At 45.2% G+C, this 22,420-nt stretch overlaps 1 long non-coding RNA gene across 1 annotated transcript; it reads left to right on the forward strand.

The window, feature by feature from the left end:
* The first annotated feature begins 7,962 nt into the window (after nt 1–7,962).
* On the forward strand, nt 7,963–10,511 carry LOC124682093. The gene is made up of 3 exons (XR_006996145.1): nt 7,963–8,238; nt 9,813–10,035; nt 10,378–10,511. It is a non-coding gene; the product is annotated as an uncharacterized LOC124682093 (long non-coding RNA).
* The last annotated feature ends 11,909 nt before the right edge of the window (nt 10,512–22,420 follow it).

Raw genomic sequence — 22,420 nt, forward strand, 5'->3', positions numbered from 1 at the left:
ATATATTTCAATCTCTCTCTAGATCTATATATCGTTGGTGTGGCCAAGAAACACACTTATATATATATATACGCATGCACTTTATGCGCAAAGGCGCGAGTGCCTCTAATAATGTGTGTGTGTGCACTCGATCGATGATCCCTAAACCTTAAACCCTAAAACCCTAACCCCTAATCCCTAATTATACCCTAAACGTACACCCTAAACACCCTAAACACTAAACCCTAAACCCTAGACCCTAAACCCTAAACACTACACCCTAAACCCTAAACCCTAAACACGTACTAAACCCTAAACCCTAACCCTAGACCCTAAACCCTAAACACTAAACCCCAAACCCTAAACCCTAAACCCTAGACCCTAAACCCTAAACCCTAATTAATTAACCTTAACCCTAACCCTAACCCTAAACCTGTTGCGGTCAGAAACCCACCGGCGGGCAGCGACTGGCAACACCGTAGAGCCGGGAACAACTAGGGCTGCGGCTGGCCCCAGTCCCTCAGAGCGACGGCCCGCAAAGCCTCCTGGTCACACGTCCGATGCTATCGCAAGGGCGTGCCACCTGACCTATACCTGGTCCGGAAGGTGTTAGATGATGCCTCGCTTAGTTTCCTGCATGGCATACACGTAAACGTTAAATACGAGCCTCGATCGGCTCTCAGGTTATCCTGTGAATCGGCTCAGAGAGCCGATCCACCCATGATTCGTACGAGGTGCACGAATATATGGTGGTCCTGCTTGATCAAGATAAAGCTAATGCGATCTACGACGATTTAGGGTTTTCACCGCATAATCGGATCATCCTACTCACGATTGGGCCTCGCGCTCGCGCACGGTGATCGTAAGCCGATCCTAGACAGGGCCTAAAAACCAACACGAGGTTGATCCCCGGAACATCCTGTCTAGGGCTAGCAAATTACACCCTACACGCCGCTGGATCCTCCAACCCTTTGTAAGGCCTAACTATTGCGGATATTAAACTAATCCTTGAAGAACAAGGAGCAACCGTAACGGATCGGATCTACTAAACTATGATCAAGCGGGGTGCCGCCCCTACACCTAAAATAGGTGTAAGGGCGGCTAGATGTATAAGGGTTGCACTACGACAGCATGTGAAACGAAGAACAATGCTAACCCTAACACATCTAAGATAACTACGTTGCTCGCCATCAAAAGGGCTTCAGCACGAGCAACGCATGAACAACGTAGGTAGGCTTGTGCTGCCTAGATTGCAAGATGCGATCTAGGCAGCATGGTGCTTACCGGAGAAACCCTCGAGACGAAGGAGTTGGCGATGCGCCGAGATTTGTTTGTGTTGAACGTTGGTTGTTGTTTATTCCATAAACCCTAGATACATATTTATAGTCCCGGGGACTTTCTAATTCAGGCGTGCACCTAACCGTGCACGGGTAAAACTCTAACTTCTAAATTAAGATGCGATTTACTATAATACAGATACATGGGCAATTTAGCCCAACTTCTTCGTGTCGGGCCGCTTTCAGAGATCCTCCACGCGTTTAACCTTCAAGCCCATCTCACCTACGGCCCATCTCCTGATTTAGCCAAAATCTGGTGATAACACATGCCCCCTGGTTTTGGTAATGATAATTTCAAAACCACTCTGTTTTCTCTCCGAGGGGTCATGTCGTGGCAGAGCAGAACCGTCGCAGTATTTTTCATCATGACGACTTGCCTTCCCAACTTTTCTGCACGATTTGACAGTTTTTTGGCACCACTTCCTCGAAAACCGTTCGAACATTAAATCCCCACTTCTTTTACTTAACCGTACCGAACAGTTCTCCTCCTCATCCTCCCCGCATTAGCACTCCAAAAGCCCTTCTGCGCACCATGTCTTCTTCTTCCTCCGCCTCATCGGGACTTTCCCTCGAGTCCTCTTCCTCCCACGAGCCGACGCCAGAACGGGACCCACAAGAGGTCCATGCGGCCAACACCCACCGCGCCATAGAGGCCGGGGAGGAGCCCGGCCATGACTTCTCCATCTGGTCCGAGGACGACAAGTCCTTGACGGACGGGGAGAGCGACCTCCGCTTCCTTGCCGACGGGGAATCGGAGGAGGAGAGCGATGACGATCGTTTCTCCTGGGATGACTTCACCTCCTCCGAGGAGGTGAAGGAGGAGGAGGAGGAGGAGGAGGAGGACGACAACGACAGCCCCTCCGACGAGCCGCCGGCCAAGCGCCACTGCCCCTGGCCGGGGAATCTCAGTGACTACGACAGCGACGACGACGACGAGGAGGAGGATGAGGACAACGAAGGTCCTGCCGGCAGCCGCTACAGCAGCGACGACGAGCCCGCCGGGAGCAGCGCCGACAGCGGCGATGAGGGTGACGACGAGGGCAGCGACGGCCCGTAGATAGGACCCTTTAGCATAGGATCAGTAGTAGTAGACGGGGCTGTATCCCCTTAGTACTCCCTTTTGAGAGCAATCAGCTCTTCTATGTAAGAAATCTCGTTTATCAATGAAGAAATTCCCCCATTTGATTTTGCCGATTTCCTTTATGCCAATTTAGCCGATTTCCCTTCGTACTGATCCCGCCGATCGTCACTTAGCCAATGCCCAATGAGCCGATGACAACGCATCGGTCTCTCATGATCCATTCTTCATCCCTTTGACATCGGAGTGATCGTGAATTTGATCTATGCTCAAAAGCTGATGTTACCATACCAATCCTTCACGATCTATCTTTCACCTTTTTCGACCGATGACTTTGAGCCCTGATGGACAACGAGGCAGACCAACGCCTTTAAGAGAGCCCTAGAACCGCTGCTGAAACGACTTGATGCTGAAGCCGATACCTCTGGACCATTCAAATATTCAGTGATACTCTTCAAACCTGCCCAATTTCTCCTATAAATGTTGCAACACTACCCAGCCAACCAGGGGGTCTGAGAGGGGCAAATCAATCTGGTTCGTCCAATCCCGTAGCAACAGTAACTTTGCAAACCCACTTTTCACCATGGCCGTCGGATGCGTTAATTTGTTTCTCACTTCTTGGTTGTCTGAATAGGTCGATGACGGACGGGCCCTTGCGTGCGTGGGGTCGGCGAGCAGAGGTAGCGAGAGCGCTCGTTCAGGTCGTCTTTCTTCCCTTGTTTTTCTGTGCGCGTGCTGGTGGGTGAAAACCCTAGATCGGACCCGGACCCGTGGTGAAAAAATCCCCCCAGTTCTGGTTCTCTCTGGTGCGTGGCGGCGACGATGGCGTGCAGGAGGAAGAGGGAGGCGGAGCTGCGCCGGCCTGCCCAGGTGGCCGTGCGCGCCCTCGAGTTCGTCCAGCCGCGGTTGCCCGCGCGCCCTCGATTTCATCCAGCGACGGCTGGCCGCGCACGCTGGCGGCAGAAGGCAGCAACCGAGCGGCGGCGGCAGAAGGGAGCAAAGGAGCGGCGGCGGCTGGACGCGCGGTCGCGCGGCCGGACGATGGTGGTCTCGGCGACGCTCATAAGCTCGTCCTCGTTCTCTTGGAGGAGAGCCACCCTCTCCAGGCTCGTTCAGGCCGCCCCTCCTCCAGCTGCTCGCCGACAACGGCGCCTGCCTGGCGGCGGCAGAGAGTGGACGACCAGTGGCAGGTACGAGCCCCGTTCCCCGGTGACTTGCTCGTCTTCACGCGCAGCTGTCTGCTATCCTGCTCGTCTCCAACTGGGCCGGCCCTCCGGCCTCCGGTCACAGCGCTGCCTTTTGCCTCTCCGCGTTAGATCCGCTTCTAGAGTTTGATGTATCCTACACAAATGGTGACAGCGGACAGTATTGGTGATCTGCTGCGGGTATGCTCTGCTTTTTGATGTTTAGGTCTCAACTCCATATGCACTCTGTTAACCTCCATACTGACAGGATTATCTCATAAATACTTCGGCCCTCTCCTTCATTTAATCCATCTGGTTGGATTTGTTTTCCACTTTTATCCATTGAACAATCTTTGCTGCTGGAGATGAGATCCATATCTAATTGAAAGATATTTGCTGCTGAAGATGAGATCCACATCTAATTGAAAGATCTTTTGCTGCAGGAGATGAGGTCCACATCTAATTTTAGAGAAATCGCGGTTCGAGCTGCGCTGGGAAGGTCTCAACTCAGCTGCGCTTCTTCCTTGCCCAGGTATACTTCGCTCTCTGTTTTCCTTGTATGAGTGTATTGATTTTGTTCGCATTATCCAAGGTATAAGAGCCCACACTCGTGCTGCTAACCTGTGATTTATCTTACTCATCAAGCCATGTATTCTGTGATTATATTGCTCCGGTTCTGTTTCCGTATTCCGTCTACTTCGTCGGTCTGAGCTGGTTTTAGATTATTGGTTGTTTGGCTACCTGCTAGGGATATATATGTTTTCGCGGTGCAAAATATATGAGATGAAAGGTTATAGAAGTAGGACATTCATTAAATTTCGAAGTGTTACATTTAGTCTGGTATACTTAGATGAGTAACAAAGTTTTATTTCCTCACCATGCACAGATAATGTTAAGCACATCGCAGTAACCACAGAATGGACCTCAGTCCTTCAATACAAAAGAATAGTTTGTGGAGTAAATACTTTGTAATCTGCGAACATTCCCTGCAATATTTTGTCCTTGCTTAAAGAAATGTGCATCTCAGGAACATATTGAAATTGAATTTGTTTTAGCCTTGTCCTTGCAACATTTTATCCTTGTGACTATTTACTCTATGAGTTTCAGGTTCATTATATTGATTGATTTAGCCTTTGGTATCTGATGCATCTTGTTTTTCAACGTCTTTGATTTTTGCAGCAGCAAGTCATGCATGTGCCTGCAGTTCACATGCAAGAAATTCCAACCAGTGAGTATGAAGCTCTAGATTTCGGACACCCAGCTACTTGCTGCTACTACTATCTAGAGGTTTTGCATATGCATGCAGTTCACACGCAAGAAATTCCAACCGGTGAGTATGAAGCTCTAGATTTCGGACACTCAGCTACTTGCTGCTACTACTAACTAGAATAACAACTAAAGCTACTATTTACCAAGCTGATTTGTGTAAAAGAAATCTCATTTGGAGTTATTTATATATGTGATGTGTAAAGCTTGACTATATGGATGAATTAATGTGCTATTTATTTTAATGTGCCCTTTATTTATATGGTTGGAAAACCAAATGGCTGATTCAATGGTGTAGTTGGTCGACACATCGCTGATGTGTGTACTTTTGGGTCACGATTAATTTTGGCTGATGATAATATTACTATGATGCAGGCAGTACCTGGAAGTGTTCTGGCAACTGTGAATCGACTGTGAGGTCTTCCTTAGGTACCCCTGCATTACTACCTTAACAACTGATGTTAGGTCATGTTCAGAAACTCTCTGAGCCACTACAGTTTGGTTATCCAGGAGATTCACAGACATCGACAGCAGCCATCTGTGTAGGTATGATTATCCCACTCACCTCTCTTCTCCTCTATTCCATCATGCTTGTCTTTTTTCACGGGTGGAGGTGGTTGTTTAATTTTATAATCATGTTTTAATGGCCTTTGGTTTGTTTTCTGTCAGCTTAGATCGACTTCTTCCTCTCCTCCTAGGAATGGCTCTCTGTTTGGTGGAATAGGAAGGGAGCAAGTAGGAAACTGTGAAAATAATTCAGGTCTGATCCTCCACGTCAAGCACCAGGCAACAAGGTACATGCTTTGTTTTTGGGCTGCCTCATATATTCAGGTCACATATTTTGATTTTGATATATGCTAAATAATGATCTTCCTGCTATATTGAGCTTAACGACTTTTCTATGTTTTGTTGGTTAGATATGCTTTTAAATTTGGATATTTGGTGCATCGTACTAAAGTAGTTTACTGACTGGTACTAATTTTTCAGATTACTATAGTATCTCGTCCTTTGTTTTCTGGATTTTCTCCAGGTTGCCCTCTCAGTTCTTCTGTTAGCCGCTCCTAGATAAGGCCTTCAAGACCCAAGTATTTCTCTCACATACTCAGTCCCTCTGTTTGTTTTCTTGAGGTGAGGTCTTGAAGCCCCTCTTTTGTTCTTATGTTCTTGCATCCAGTTATGCAAGAGCTATGAGCATATTTGCCTTTGCCTCCGGCTTCTCCATGTACTCCTTCAACATATGTTATGGTAGGTACATCCTCCAACTCTTCTTCGAACTGGCCTGTGTCTCAAGTTAGTATGCTTCTTTTGTCTGGCAATTCTGTTATTACTGATAGTGCCTCCTAGCTAAATGGCCAACATATATAGTTCTCTGTAAACAAAATAACCCACTTGATTTTATCTTCCTTTTTAAATTCTTCAGATCAGAAGCAACATTTGTACATGCCCCGTTCCAGAATATGCAGAGAAGATGATCGCTGCAATTGATGAAGTACGAGTTGATAGAAATTAGATTGGTGGGACGGTCACATGTATTGCGAGAAATGCTCCTCGTGTAAGTATTAGCATGTTATGTTCATTTTGGTGTGTTCCATCATAATAAATCAAATAAGACCTCCGTTTTTTTTTCTAATCATGAGCATGGTTTGGGCCACATCATATATAGTAACACAGTGACTTTGGATTTCCAGTATAATTTATAGACCCCACGCTCCTTTTCCTATGCCCCCTTGATTTTTCCCCCTTAAACAACAATTGAATGTATATTTGGAACACCAGCTGAGCATATTAGGGAAATGATAAAGGTAGGCCAGTACTGAATGATGGCAACGCTACTTGCAGAGTCAGAATGAAATTATTTTCAGCATTTTCCTTTGTTGATCTACTTGAATTACTGCATTTGTTTTGTACCTTTAAACCCTTTTTCAAACTACTCGGTTTATTTTCCATTTGTGAAATAATGGTTTGTAGACTTAAAACAACCAATTGCAATACTTGGTTTTATAGATACTGACCCATATATACATATGTTTGATTCTTTTTGGCACAAAAAATGGCCTCAGTTCATTAATAGAAACAAATGCCCATGGTTTCCAAAAATATCTGACAATTGTTTACACCACGAAAAATGAGATGCTACTATTTGAAATGCTACTTATCCTGTTTTCCATCTTTGTTAATGGTCTAGGCATACATTTCGATGTTTATGATAAAATTGTTGGATCTCCTTACCAGTATATTTTCGTACGCTTAAATAGCAGCACCTACGATAGCACCTGTGGCGAAGTTACTTTTTGAAGTGAAATATTTATATGGCAAAAGACCTTGATGAATCAAATTTCATCCGTAAGCTATAGTACTGTCCTTTTCTGGTCAAGTCTGTTACAATTGAACTCGACGGTGGAGGCGGCCGCTAGCTCAGGGTGTCACGTCCATGGTCATCCTGTCTGCTGTTTGCAGCACGGATGTCGTAGATGGCGTGTAGGCCAACCTTGACCAGCAACGTAGGTGCAGGTCATTTCCCCGTAATGGCAACAGTGGCGACGGAGAGGTACAGTCGCCGCCGTGGACTGCTGCAGATGGCGCTTTGCCTTGGGATGGTGATGTTGCTTCCCCTGTGGGACGGGGTATGTTAACCGAGTGTGTGTTTTTGTCATCACTGTACTTATGCAGAGTGTTCATCTAAAAGGAGCTCACTCATGAACTTAGAACTTTCTCAACTGCAGAATACTACTTTTCTTTTAGGGAAAACTGCAGAAAGTTGGCATATAAATGGGAGCATGTTCGAATGCTTTTACCTCCTTAATCAGTCCATGCAATAATTCTTACATTTGGATGCAAAGTTAGCGATGTATCATGAGTACCATGATAATGTTCGTTTACAAAAGCAGCTTAGTTTGTTTTGGAAAAAAAAAACTTGTACACGTGACGAGGCAGTTGGTTATCCACATTAGCTTTATCAGAGCAAAAAAATAAAATCGTGTTGCATAGGTTAGTTTGTTGTTTTCATCAATGTACTAAGGCAATTGTGTTTATATGCCACTGAACAATTGTTGAATTCCTGTACTGATCCATTCCTAATGAACCCGTATGATGAATGATTGCATTTCGGTTTGCATCCGTAGCATTATCCCAGTGAGCTTCTTCCAAACCTATTATCCCTCCCTGTTAATGTTTGACATGTTCTCTGGTTCGAATTCGATTTATTTATAGACTCCATGCAAGTTGATGGATCTCTACAAACTCATTTTTCTCTTTGCCAATCAGGCATGTATTGTTTTGTTTTCGTCCATTTCATAACGTGATGTTTGCTTTGTCTTTAAGGTGGCTTTGCCTTGGCGCTACCAGTGTCGTTGAGGATGCAGGACATGGTGGTGGTTCCACTGGATCCAGCACGGTATTCGGTTCAGCACTTGTTCTATGTTATTAATGTACTGGTAAATATTCACCAATTGATGTGAGAAACATTGACTACTGTTATTAATGTGATTTAGCGACTCTTAATTTCAATGGGTTTTGCTTTGCATATTTTTTCTGTTTTTTCTATTTAGAGATGGTGAACTAAAGTTTTTCCCTGCCCCACTATTCATTTGCTATTGTAGATTTGTGAATATTTACACCAATATATTTACTATGATTCTCTGTATGATTTTTTTAGCTAGCTTGCTCCATTTTAATTTTTTCTTCCAGTGCGTTGCTCTCACTTGTTCAGGTAGCTGTCCTTCCTTTGCCTGTCTTCTTCATATTCTAGATCTGAAATCTATGTCATAAGCATTAAGAGCTACACAGAGATTTCAGCTGATATATGCATTAAGCCATAATCAGGGTAGATGCATACAAATATAATGTGATCATAGAACAGCATGCAGATTTATTTTGTTAGATAAATCTAGCGACTTGATTGCATGTCTCTAATGAGCTCAAATACATGTGAGCCGCTAGATTGAAAAGTCCCACGATACCGGTTAATAATATCAGTTTACAGGCAACTAGCTAAGAGCATATTGACATGACCATTGTGCTTGCATTGCACTTCTGGTTAACTCAGGTTTGCTTAACCAGTCACACTATACCGGTTAATAATATCAGTTTACAAATGCAATTCATGTTTTCAGCCATTAAGCTTTTAGTGCATAATAAAAGTGAGAGCTTGGTTACCTAATATGCAGATTTCACCATCCCTTTTTTATGCTGCATGCCTTGCTATTGCTCTGCATTTGCCATTGTACTTCTATTCTTCTATATTCTGATTTAGTCTGTCCTGTTCAGGGATTATTTGTTGCTTTGCATGTTTCTGGGATATAGAATAAGTTTTCTATTTTTTCAGGTTTTAGGCTGCATATTGTTGCTGCTCCTATTTTTCTTCCAGGTGGTTCCCTATCTTTGCCTTCTACCAATGCATTTTATGTTTCCTTTATAGACTCTTTGTTCATTCAGCTCTATTTCTCGTAAGGAAATACATATGGTCTTTGGTCTGAGGTATTATCTGCCAGTAGATGTCTTGCATAACTCAGAGAATCAATAAATGAGTGATGGTTTGTTGTGGTTTACCTTTCTTTTAATTGTACTTCCCCTTGGTTGTGCAGATTCTTTGGGACATTTGCTTTCTACATCTCTAATTTCAGTATACATATGTCGGTTTGTCCATTTCGCCAGTACTAAACGTGCATTGGATCATCCGTTTAGTTTTGTAGAACTGGCTTACTGTGACAAAAGTTAGGTTATCTTTGCACACTTCATTAGAGATATATTTATGTTTCAGAACCAGAACACATTGATTCTTCATCTATGTCTACAAACTATGAATAGCTCATGTTGATGTTCCTGGGTTAGTTTACTCGCGGTTATGTTTTCCTACTTTTCAAGCTTCTAGCTTAAGATTAATTTATTAAAGTGCTACTTCTTTCTCTTGTGCCCCAACATCGTTTACCTAACCCAATTATTAAACATCTTTACCCTTCATGATCATAGGTTGCAGGGGATTGAGCGGCAGTGGCTCTGTGTCGTTGGTACATCAATAAAGATCTACCAGAAATAACTGAGATACTTACACAGAAGTACTCCTGGTGCAGTTAGGGATTTTTTTATACCATGGTGCATCTTTCTGATGTGCGTGTTGCTTCAGATGGTCACTTGTCTTACTATCTACTCTGCTATTTTGTGTGGGAATTCCCTGACTTTTTACAGTAGAAAGGTACGTTTTAGTTTTATACGATGCATTCATGTTTGTTTTCTTGATCTATCTCTCGCTCATTTCAATTGTATTTTTCGCTAGAAAGTCCATGCCATGTATTACTCTGTCCATTTCATTCAGCAAGTTCTTGTATTTCTTGCTTGCCATGGTACACAAGATGCCATTTGTTTTGAGTTAATCTGTCTTAAATTAAAGTGGCTAGGAGCTTAGGAGATGCTAAAATTGTGCTTATTTGCCCAAAAAAAATGTTACTTCTCTTATCTGCCTAAGAAAGATTTTCATATAAGTAACCTCTATTGACTACAACATTGACACGACAAACCTTAGTGTGTACTGAAGCAGGAAAGCATTGCCCCCCCTTTTATTTTTAGCACGATATTCAGTGCTAATTTTGAGTGGAAGAAGTGGAAAAATTTCAGGTGATTACTGTCAAGGATTGTAACTATATATTTATCTTAGAAAGTATGGTTTCACGTATTGCTTGACCTGAAGGTAGGAGGACGGATATGTTGGATCTGCTTCGATGGTGGAGGCCGGCGCTGGATTTTGGGTGATCTGCTTCGATGGTCGAAGCCGGCGCTGGATTGGGGTTTCACGATCATGATGGTCATCCTTTCTGCCGACACTCGCATGGCGTCGATGTTATGCGGGCGAAGCTTTAGCATCAAACACGAAGTAGCCTGCATGTAACTTCTCATGTTCTCTGCCTGTTTTGTGTCATATTTCATTTCCTTTTTTGTTTTCCGGTCATTCACATCCCTATTAATTAGTTACTTATCAAGATATATTTTATCATGTCTTTTTATGATCTCTTCACAAACTGCTTAGTTTTACACATCCAGCTGTACTATTTTGTTATGTCCTCTTCAGGTTCTTGTGCATGTACTCTTCAGTTTTACACATTGGATGTTCTCTGCAGGTTCATATGCATAGTCGATGGCGCGCTGACATCATGGCTGCCGTGGTCTACAGGTTGGAGCAGTGGTACCTGCCACATGACTTCCAGGGCGCTGCTCGTGGAGCTCCAGTTGCAGAGCACTTAGGCTCCGCCGACTTGCCATGGCCGAGCTTCGCTGCAGTGCCACAGTCGTTGCCGAGGCCGCAGGACATCATGGTGGTGGAACCTGGGGTGGTGATCATAAGAGAGTAGGAGAGGAGTGTATGTGTGTGTGTGTGTGTGTGGTCGCGAGGTGTTCAATTTATATTTCATAACAAAACCTTTATCTCTTAACCCAGTTCTTCTGCTTGCATATTTGTTGTGGTTTTGTGGTGTGGTAAGAATTGGAAGGGCAAGTTCATCAACCATTTATCATACTGACGCATGTAATTCTACTCTAGATCCTTTTGTACATGCATGTTTATTTCAAACCATTCATGAGTTGCGTGGGGTTCTAATCGTTGTGCTGGTTGTTTGCTGTGACAAAACATCACACTAATGTCGGCATTGGGCGTACTTTTGACTTATCAATATTGGTGGTTCCGAATACTTATTCTGGTAGACTATTTTGAGTGTGTTTATTTGTGAATTTAGGTGGAATATATGTCAATATTATGTGGTATTGCAGAACCCATTGAAATAGCTTATAGAAAGGTTTGGCACCAGAATTCTATGCTCCTAAGGTTGCTTGAAGATTTTCTTAGCCCTTTGGGCATGTTTGATACAGATGGTTACCATCCAGGATCATTAGCAGACGTCAAGGAGTATAGAAGTGTTATTTGGACTCACCAAAAAAGATCTGTTCCTTCAACTATTATTGTGTATCAGTGTATGTAGCTGCAGCCTTGTGTCAACCGGTGATGGATCTAGAGGCAGAAGAGTTTGAGCCATTCACAGTGATGGAATGCTATAACCCAGATGTTGATCTGGAAGCAGTGTGACCCATTCACAGTGATGGAATGCTATAACCCAGATGCTGATCTGGAAGCGGATGATTCAAATTCCTGTAGAATCGTTCCAAATGTTTCAAATGTTCTATTATAAGTTTGACAACATTTCCAGAGAATGCACACATAGGTACCATCACTTGAGTTCTATAATGTACCTATTGTAGTACTAGCCTTTAGTTATGTTTTGTACCTATGCTACTATTGGCATACTTTATTTATGTTTAAATAAATTAGTCTTTACCAGAATACCTTTGCTGCCACTACTATTCACTGAGTAGGAGAAATGGTTGAATGTATATGTATAAAATCGAAATATGTTCTATTACTTTCCTTGATAAATGTTTGCTATTCTATTTAATATTTCTTTCGTTTGTATCAAATAAATATTCTTTAGTTTGCTTAATAACAACAAAGATGTTGGGTGGGTCTAAGGGGTCAGAAGAGGAGAGGCGGAAGGAACCGTCGAATGGGGGCAGAGGGTGTAGCCAAAGGAGAGCGAAGGGGTCGTTGAGGACATTTTCTCCAGTGCATGCCGCCGGATGCTGTTGGAGCTCAGCCAACCTGTCTGCCCTCCCTTATGGTTTAAATTCAGGCTTGATTCTGCCATTTGCGCGATAGCGCAACGGGTCATCTAGTCCTCTTAAAAAAGGTTATGATGGAGGGCTATCCAATGAAATCTCAGTCGGCTTCTCAAAAACAGAATATCTACGCAGTCAGTTGCCCCCCGAGCCTCACTTAAGGCGAGAAAAGTGGTGAGTCAGCCTAATGTGCCGCCATTGGCCTCAGAGCCAGCCGATTTCAATAAAATCGACTTCCCCGAGCAGAGAACCTTCAGGGTGAGCTGCCCCCGAGCTTCTTCAGTCCACTTCTTCGTCTTGCTGGTCAGATCGGCTCCTTTCCTTCGGCGGATTTGACGCAACCCATCCTTAACCTGATCTGCACATCCATGCTGCTCTTGGCATTGGTCAGGGTCATGATCCCCCAAACTTGCCCCAGCTGATACTGCGGACTCGAGTACTTGCAAGAAGGCATTCTATTGAATCTCTGCAGTTGGACCTCTGGAGTCAGTGGTCATGCATCGGCTTTCTATCCTTAAGTCGATGTCTGCGCATCGGCTGTGCTTAAATTTTTTTGAATTTTACGGCCGATTTATGTATCGGCCCCCATACTTCAATACCCATCATCAAAGGACATCTTAGGCTACTGGGCATTTGTAAGATGCTTCTACTGCATATCCTCGTGTTTTATCCACCTGGGTGCCCCCCGAGCCGATTCTTTCAAGGGATTTGATGGTATCGGCTCTTCGAGTATTCCCTGTTGGATCGAATGTTGAACCCAGGTAGAATGTGCGGTGAGGATAATTTTGGCCGATTGCTGGAATCGGCCTCCACGTTGCTTGTTCGATGAAGGTTTTGTAATGTTCCTCCATAAATCCTTGGGACCGATCCCCTGGATCGGCATCGCCACGTTCGTCCATCGATGTTTGCTTTTGTTACACGGTCAGGCCGGTGGATAAAACCAGCCTAACCCCGTTCTTTGTCACGTCGATGCGCTCGCGATCGTCCAAATTGATGCCCGAGAGTGGCTCTTGGCCTGATGTCTCCCAAACGTCCATGCCGGGTGTTGAAATCTCGGCTGAATCATCTGCGTGGACGACTTCTACTTCATCTCCATCCCATTGTATTAGGCATTGGTGCATCGTGGATGGAATGCAACGATTGGCGTGGATCCAATCTCTCCCTAGCAGGACAGCATAGGTGCTCTTGCTGTCGACAATAAAGAACGTCGTAGGGACGGTTTTCCTTCCTACGGTCAGATCCACGTTCAGAACACCTTGTGCGTCAGATGCTTGGCCGTTGAAATCGCTCAGTGTTACATTGGTCTTGATCAGATCCGAGCTGGAGCGTCCCAACCGACGTAGCATGGAGTATGGCATAATGTTAACTGCCGCTCCGGTGTCCACCAACATCCTGTTGACAGGCTGCCCATTGATGTAACCTCGCAAGTACAGGGCCTTCAGATGCCTGTAACTTCTTTCTCGTGGCTTCTCAAAGATGACCGGCCGTGGGCCGCAGTCCAACTGTGCCACAGGTGCTTCATATAATCTTGGAGCGCTAAACTCTGTTGGAAGGATGAAGACCATGTTTGTGCCAGCCGATGTCCCATCATCGGCTTTCCTTTGCTTGGGGCGCCACTCTTTTCTTCGTGGCCGACCTTCTTCGTCCAGGGTTCGCTGAATTTTGGCGGCCAGATCAGGCCGTGCCTTCCTCAACGTGTGCAGGTATAATCTTTCAGCTTCTTCCAACCCACGCAGACGCTGAACCCTTCGCTTCTGGGAACGGCTGAGCCTATCAGGGCACCATCTTGGCCGATGATACTTATCCTCTTCATCATCGTCCTCTAGTTCCTCAAGATCTTCCACCCGAGCGGACTCAGCACGCTTGTTCCGAGGCGGGAGAGGCCCTAGACGCTTGAACACGGACACGTTAGCTGCATCCTTCTTCTTCTGTTTGCATTCTGGGCAGTTGCCGATTGTTGGCAGTCGGCTCATTCCTGAATCCCAGCAGTGTCTGAAGAAGGGGCAGTCCCGAGTGCCTATCCTCGTCGTCTTGCTCCCTCGACTTTTCCTTGGCGTGGCGCTCGTATCGCTCCTCGTCGTGATCATGCCGACGACGTCTCCTGTCGTCCCTAGCCAGATGATCTTTTTCATCATCGTCGCTGTATCGCCGGCGTTGGTCATACTGACTCACATACTTGTTGAGGAGGTGATCAGAGAGAGGTCGTTGATATCTTATGTTCTTCACTTCTCCCTCTGTGACGTAGCGCTTGCCGTCTTGGCGGAGCCGATCGCGTGGAGCGGCTTCCTCTGTGTCTTTGCTATGAGAGCAGCTGCCCTCATCTCCGTCCTTACCAAAGTGGTGCCCAAGCCCTACCATGTTGATATTGCACGAGAGATCTGGCTGGCACCCTCCATGGTAAGTATACTCCACCATGTTAACGGCGGGGAAGGGGTGTGTGTCGACCTTCATGGCGTACTGGGTTGAAAATTAGCCGTCCAATTTCTATCGCCATTTGGATCTGCTGACGCCACACCCTGCAGTCGTTAGTGGTGTGGGTGAACGTGTTATGCCACTTGCAATATGGCTTTCCGTTCAGCTCCTGCACCGTAGGAATCTTGTGGCCTTCGGGTACCTTTATATGCTTCTCCGTGAGTAAGAGATCGAAAATCCGCTCAGCTTTGGTCACGTCGAAGTCGAACCCTTTTGGAGGGCCTTGTGGCTTCACCCATTTGCAGGACACGGGGCCTGCCGCTCGAGTCCATTCAGCCACTGCTACCTCTCGATCTCCCGCAGCACCTTCATCCTCGTCTGCGTCAACCAGGGCCACCGCACGCTTGAATTTGTCCTGGTAAATATCTGGGTGGCGCTGTTCATATGCTGACAACTTCTGCACCATGTGCGCCAATGAAGGGTAGTCTGCTTGGGAGGCCACGTCCTTGATCGATGATGAGAGACCCACCACCGCCAACTTGACTGCTTCTTTTTCACTTACGTGAACCGAATAGCATCGGTTCCTCACGGTCCTGAAGCGCTGGATGTATTCTGACACTGTTTCCCCGCGCTTCTGTCGTACTTGTGCTAGATCGGCAATGCCAGCCTCGGAAGCCTCTGAGTGATACTGCTCATGGAACTGCTCTTCCAACTGCTTCCAAGTCCGGATTGAGTTCGGTGGCAGCGATGTGTACCACCCGAAAGCCGATCCCGTGAGGGACGTGCGAATAACCTCACACGCAGCTCGTCTGACGCCGAGATCGTGCCCAGCTGTGCCAAATATCGGCTCACATGCTCGATGGAGCTGGAACCATCTGATCCACTAAACTTTGTGAAGTCCGGGAGCCGATATTTGGGTGGTAGCGGGATCAATTCGTACTCGTTAGGGTACGGCTTGGTATAGCCGAACCTCTTCCTTTTCGGCATCATGCCGAATTGATCTTTCAGAATCGTACAAATCTGATCCGCGGTGATGGCTGAAGGTGTCGAACCCTGAAGATTCGCCGGGGTGGCATACTTAACCAGCCATGCTTGCTTTTCCAGTTCTGAGCCAACTGCAGGAGCTGGGCTGTGGAGGTTTGTCGGAGTGGCGTACTTAGCTAACCACGTTTGCTTCTCAAGATCTGCTCCCGACGTTCCTCCCGCTCGTTCCGGAGGCCCTCGCTGTCGCAGCCTCGGTTCGAGAGTGCCCGAGTGCTGCGGTCGGCACATATGCGCACGCGTATCCGTGCGGGATCTCCTTGGGCGCCTCAGGTAGGAATTGGTAGTCACTAGGATCACCACCAATTTTGTAGACGACGTATGCCGATGAGTTTGGCACTTTTGGTGCTGCCCATGCGAACGGCAGCGGTGGATGGGACTGGAGTGGCATCTCTCCTTTGTAAGTCCCCAGAGCTGGTCCCGACGGAGAATACCGATGGCTCATGATTTCCTGGATCACGCGCAGAGCGACACGCTCCAAAGTGTTCACCAGGCTCTCAGAGTGGCGGTGCAGCGAATGAGCCACCATGTAGTTGATCTCCTGACGCAGCGACCTGGTGCGTTCTTCTGACGGAGCGGACAGGTCCACTCCATCGAGTGCGCCTTCAGGTGAGAACCCCTTCCACCTGACGCCATGGGAGCGGGTTCTGTGGAAAGAGCCGATGAGTGCGGCTTCGAGGACTGCCTTGATCTCGTCATGCTTCTTCTTGAGCTCGTCAGGTAGATCCTCGTACTTGACCGGAGTGCTTTCCGCCATCTCGGATGTAGACGACGATGCGGTGGATGTCGAAGAGTGTCCCACCGGGCGTGCCAGAATGTGTTGCGGTCAGAAACCCACCGGCGGGCAGCGACTGGCAACACCGTAGAGCCGGGAACAACTAGGGCTGCGGCTGGCCCCAGTCCCTCAGAGCGACGGCCCGCAAAGCCTCCTGGTCACACGTCCGATGCTATCGCAAGGGCGTGCCACCTGACCTATACCTGGTCAGGAAGGTGTTAGATGATGCCTCGCTTAGTTTCCTGCATGGCATACACGTAAACGTTAAATACGAGCCTCGATCGGCTCTCAGGTTATCCTGTGAATCGGCTCAAAGAGCCGATCCACCCATGATTCGTACGAGGTGCACGAATATATGGTGGTCCTGCTTGATCAAGATAAAGCTAATGCGATCTACGACGATTTAGGGTTTTCACCGCATAATCGGATCATCCTACTCACGATTGGGCCTCGCGCTCGCGCACGGTGATCGTAAGCCGATCCTAGACAGGGCCTAAAAACCAACACGAGGTTGATCCCGGAACATCCTGTCTAGGGCTAGCAAATTACACCCTACACGCCGCTGGATCCTCCAACCCTTTGTAAGGCCTAACTATTGCGGATATTAAACTAATCCTTGAAGAACAAGGAGCAACCGTAACGGATCGGATCTACTAAACTATGATCAAGCGGGGTGCCGCCCCTACACCTAAAATAGGTGTAAGGGCGGCTAGATGTATAAGGGTTGCACTACGACAGCATGTGAAACGAAGAACAATGCTAACCCTAACACATCTAAGATAACTACGTTGCTCGCCATCAAAAGGGCTTCAGCACGAGCAACGCATGAACAACGTAGGTAGGCTTGTGCTGCCTAGATCGCAAGATGCGATCTAGGCAGCATGGTGCTTACCGGAGAAACCCTCGAGACGAAGGAGTTGGCGATGCGCCGAGATTTGTTTGTGTTGAACGTTGGTTGTTGTTTATTCCATAAACCCTAGATACATATTTATAGTCCCGGGGACTTTCTAATTCAGGCGTGCACCTAACCGTGCACGGGTAAAACTCTAACTTCTAAATTAAGATGCGATTTACTATAATACAGATACATGGGCAATTTAGCCCAGCTTCTTCGTGTCAGGCCGGTTCAGAGATCCCCACGCGTTTAACCTTCAAGCCCATCTCACCTACGGCCCATCTCCTGATTTAGCCAAAATCTGGTGATAACAAAACCCTAATACTACATATATATATAGGCCAATGACACTTAATTGCGCATCAAGCAGGCGACCAACTAATTAGCGCTGATAAATTAATTAACTTGAATCTTGACAAGTTTCTCTCGAATGAAAACACATTTGATTAAGTTGCCTCATAATATATATACAATTAGTGTGCATGCGCGCATGGCATACCTTGCAGATATCATTTGTGCATATATTTCAATATATATCTGAACATATTCTTGGGGATAAATATATATTTCAATCTCTCTCTCGATCTATATATATATCGTTGGTGGCCAAAAAACACACTTATATATATATACGCATGCACTTTATGCGCAAAGGCGCGGGTGCCTCTAATAATGTGTGTGTGCACTCGATCGATGATCCCTAAACCTTAAACCCTAAAACCCTAATCCCTAATCCCTAATTATACCCTAAACGTACACCCTAAACACCCTAAACACTAAACCCTAAACCCTAGACCCTAAACCCTAAACACTACACCCTAAACCCTAAACCCTAAACCCTAACCCTAGACCCTAAACCCTAAACACTAAACCCCAACCCCAAACCCTGCTAAACCCTAAACCCTAGACCCTAAACCTTAATTAATTAACCTTAACCCTAACCCTAACCCGAAAACCCTAGCTAGCTAACCCTAAACCCTAAACCCTAATTAAACCCTACATATATATGTATATAGGCCAACGACACTTAATTGCGCATCAAGCAGGCGACCAACTAATTAGCGCTGATAAATTAATTAACTTGAATCTTGACAAGTTCTCTCGAATGAAAACACTTTTGATTAAGTTGCCTCATAATATATATACAATTAGTGTGCATGCGCGCATGGCATACCTTGCATATATCATTTGTGCATATATTTCAGTATATATTTGAACATATTCTTTGGGATAAATATATATATTTCAATCTCTCTCTCTCGATCTATATATATATCGTTGGTGGCCAAAAAACACATTTATATATACGCATGCACTTTATGCGCAAAGGCGCGGGTGCCTCTAATAATGTGTGTGTGCACTCGATCGATGATCCCTAAACTTTAAACCCTAAAACCCTAATCCCTAATCCCTAATTATACCCTAAACGTACACCCTAAACACCCTAAACACTAAACCCTAAACCCTAGACCCTAAACCCTAAACACTACACCCTAAACCCTAAACCCTAAACCCTAACCCTAGACCTAAACCCTAAACACTAAACCCCAAACCCCAAACCCTAAACCCTAGACCCTAAACCCTAATTAATTAACCTTAACCCTAAACCTAACCCTAAAACTCTAGCTAGCTAATCCTAAACCCTAAACCCTAATTAAACCCTACATATATATATAGGCCAACGATACTTAATTGCGCATCAAGCAGGCGACCAACTAATTAGCGCTGATAAATTAATTAACTTGAATCTTGACAAGTTCTCTCGAATGAAAACACATTTGATTAAGTTGCCTCATAATATATATACAATTAGTGTGCATGCGCGCATGGCATACTGATGACCCACAAGTATAGGGGATCGCAACGGTCTTCGAGGGAAGTAAAACCCAAATTTATTGATTCGACACAAGGGGAGGTAAAGAATACTTATAAGCCTTAACAACTGAGTTGTCAATTCAGCTGCACCTGGAAAAGCACTAGTAACGAGGGTGATGTGAAAGTAGCAATAATATGAGAGCAGTAGTAACAGATAACACGGCAGACAGTAACGATAATATGAGAGCAATGGCACCGGAAAATAGTTGATACTACTTCCAATGTCATGTAGAACGAGTATATGATGATGAAAGATGGACCGGGGTTCCCAGCTATCTACACTAGTGGTAACTCTCCAATAACAAATGTTGGGTGAACAAATTACAGTTGGGCAATTGATAGGATTGAAATAGCATTAAGACAGAACATCAAGATCATTAATCATGTAGGCATGTTTTCCATATATAGTCATACGTGCTCGCAATGAGAAACTTGTACAACATCTTTTGTCCTACCAGCCGGTGGCAGCCGGGCCTCTAGGGAATCTAATGGAAATTAAGGTACTCCTTTTAATAGAGCACCGGAGCAAAGCATTAACACTCCGTGAAAACATGTGATCCTCATATCTAAGCCTTCCCTCCAGTTGTCCCAATTTCGTCACTTTGGGGCCTTTGGTTCCGGACATAGACATGTGCAAACAACTTGTAGATACAATCTAAGCAATAAGTATAGAGCTTAAATCTAAGATCATGCCACTCGGGCCCTAGTGACAAGCATTAAACACAACAAGATTGCAGCAACAATAACTTCATAAACTTTGTAGATAGACTAATCATAATGTAACAATCCATCGGATCCCAACAAACACAACACCGATTACATCGAGATGAATCTCAATCATGTAAGGCAGCTCATGAGATCATTGTATTGAAGTACATGGGGGATAGAATACCAACTAGCTACGGCTAGAACCCGTAGTCCATGGGGGAACTACTCACGGAGCATGATGGAGGCGATGGCGTTGATGGAGATGGCTTCCGGGGCACTTCCCCGTCCCGGCAGGTGCCGGAACAGAGACTTGTCCCCGAAACGGAGTTTCGCGATGGTGGCGGCGCCCCTGGAGTCTTTCTGGAGTTTCGTCAATTGGTATCGAGTTTTTAGGTCGAAAGGGCTTATATAGGCGAAGAGGCGGAGTCGGAAGGGCGCCACGGCTCCCTCCCCATAGGCCGGCGCGGCCAGGGTGGAGCCCGCACGGACCTGTCGTGTCGGGCCCCCCTAGCCCATCTTTGTCTCCCCTTCGGTGTTCTGGGGTCTTCCGGGAAAAATAAGGTTCTGGGCGTTGATTTCGTCCGATTCCGAGAATATTGCCTGAACAGCCTTTTTGGAACCAAAAACAGCAGAAAATAGGAACTGGCACTTCGGCATCTTGTTAATAGGTTAGTTCCGGAAAATGCATAAAAACATTATAAAGTGCGAGCAAAACATGTAAGTATTGTCATAAAACAAGCATGGAACATCATAAATTATAGGTACGTTGGAGACGTATCACATACCTTGCACATATCATTCGTGCATATATTTCAATATATATCTGAACATATTCTTGGGGATAAATATATATAGTTCAATCTCTCTCTCTCTCGATCTATATATATATCGTTGGTGGCCAAAAAACACACTTATATATACGCATGCACTTTATGCGCAAAGGCGCGGGTGCCTCTAATAATGTGTGTGTGCACTCGATCGATGATCCCTAAACCTTAAACCCTAAAACCCTAATCCCTAATTATACCCTAAACATACACCCCCTAAACACCCTAAACACTAAACCCTAAACCCTAGACCCTAAACCCTAAAACCCTAAACACTAAACCCTAAACCCTAAACACTAAACCCTAAACCCTAAACCCTAAACCCTAACCCTAACCCTAACCCCTAGCTAACCCTAAACCCTACATATATAGGCCAACGACACTTAATTGCGCATCAAGCAGGCGACCAACTAATTAGCGCTGATAAATTAATTAACTTGATTTTTGACAAGTTCTCGATCTCGAATGAAAAGACATTTGATTTGTCTCATAATATATATATATAATTAGCTAGTGTGCATGTGCGCATGCATGGCATACCTTGCATATCATTCGTGCATATATTTCAATATATATTTGAACATATTATTGGGGATATATATATATTTAAATCTCTCTGTTATCTCGATCTATATATCGTTGGTGGCCAAGAAACACACTTATATATATACGCATGCACTTTATGCGCAAAGGCGCACGTGCCTCTAATAATGTGTGTGTGCACTCGATAGTTGATCCCTAAACCTTAAACCCTAAAACCCTAATCCCTAATCCCTAATTATACCCTAAACGTACACCCTAAACACCCTAAACACTAAACCCTAGACCCTAAACCCTAAACCCTAAACCCTAAGCACTAAACCCTAAGCCCTAGACCCTAAACCCTAAGCACTAAACCCTAGACCCTAAACCCTAGACCCTAAACCCTAATTAACCCTAACCCTAACCCTAAAACCCTAGCTAGCTAACCCTAAACCCTAAACCCTAATTAAACCCTACATATATATATAGGCCAATGACACTTAATTGCGCATCAAGTAGGCGACCAACTAATTAGCGCTGATAAATTAATTAACTTGATTTTTGACAAGTTCTCGTTCTCGAATGAAAACACATTTGATTAAGTTGTCTCATAATATATATATAATTAGTGTACATGTGCGCATGGCATACCTTGCATATCATTCGTGCATATATTTCAATATATGTTTGAACATATTCTTGGGGATATATATATTTCAATCTCTCTCTCTCTCTCGATCTATATATCGTTGGTGGCCAAGAAACACACTTATATATATACGCATGCACTTTAATTTATTTGCCTCTGTTGACGTCAGAAACCCCCTGGCGGGCAGAGACGGGCAACACAGTAGAGCCGGGAACA

This window comes from Lolium rigidum, unplaced genomic scaffold (assembly GCF_022539505.1).
Source record: "Lolium rigidum isolate FL_2022 unplaced genomic scaffold, APGP_CSIRO_Lrig_0.1 contig_67873_1, whole genome shotgun sequence".
Classification (NCBI taxonomy): Eukaryota; Viridiplantae; Streptophyta; class Magnoliopsida; order Poales; family Poaceae; genus Lolium; species Lolium rigidum.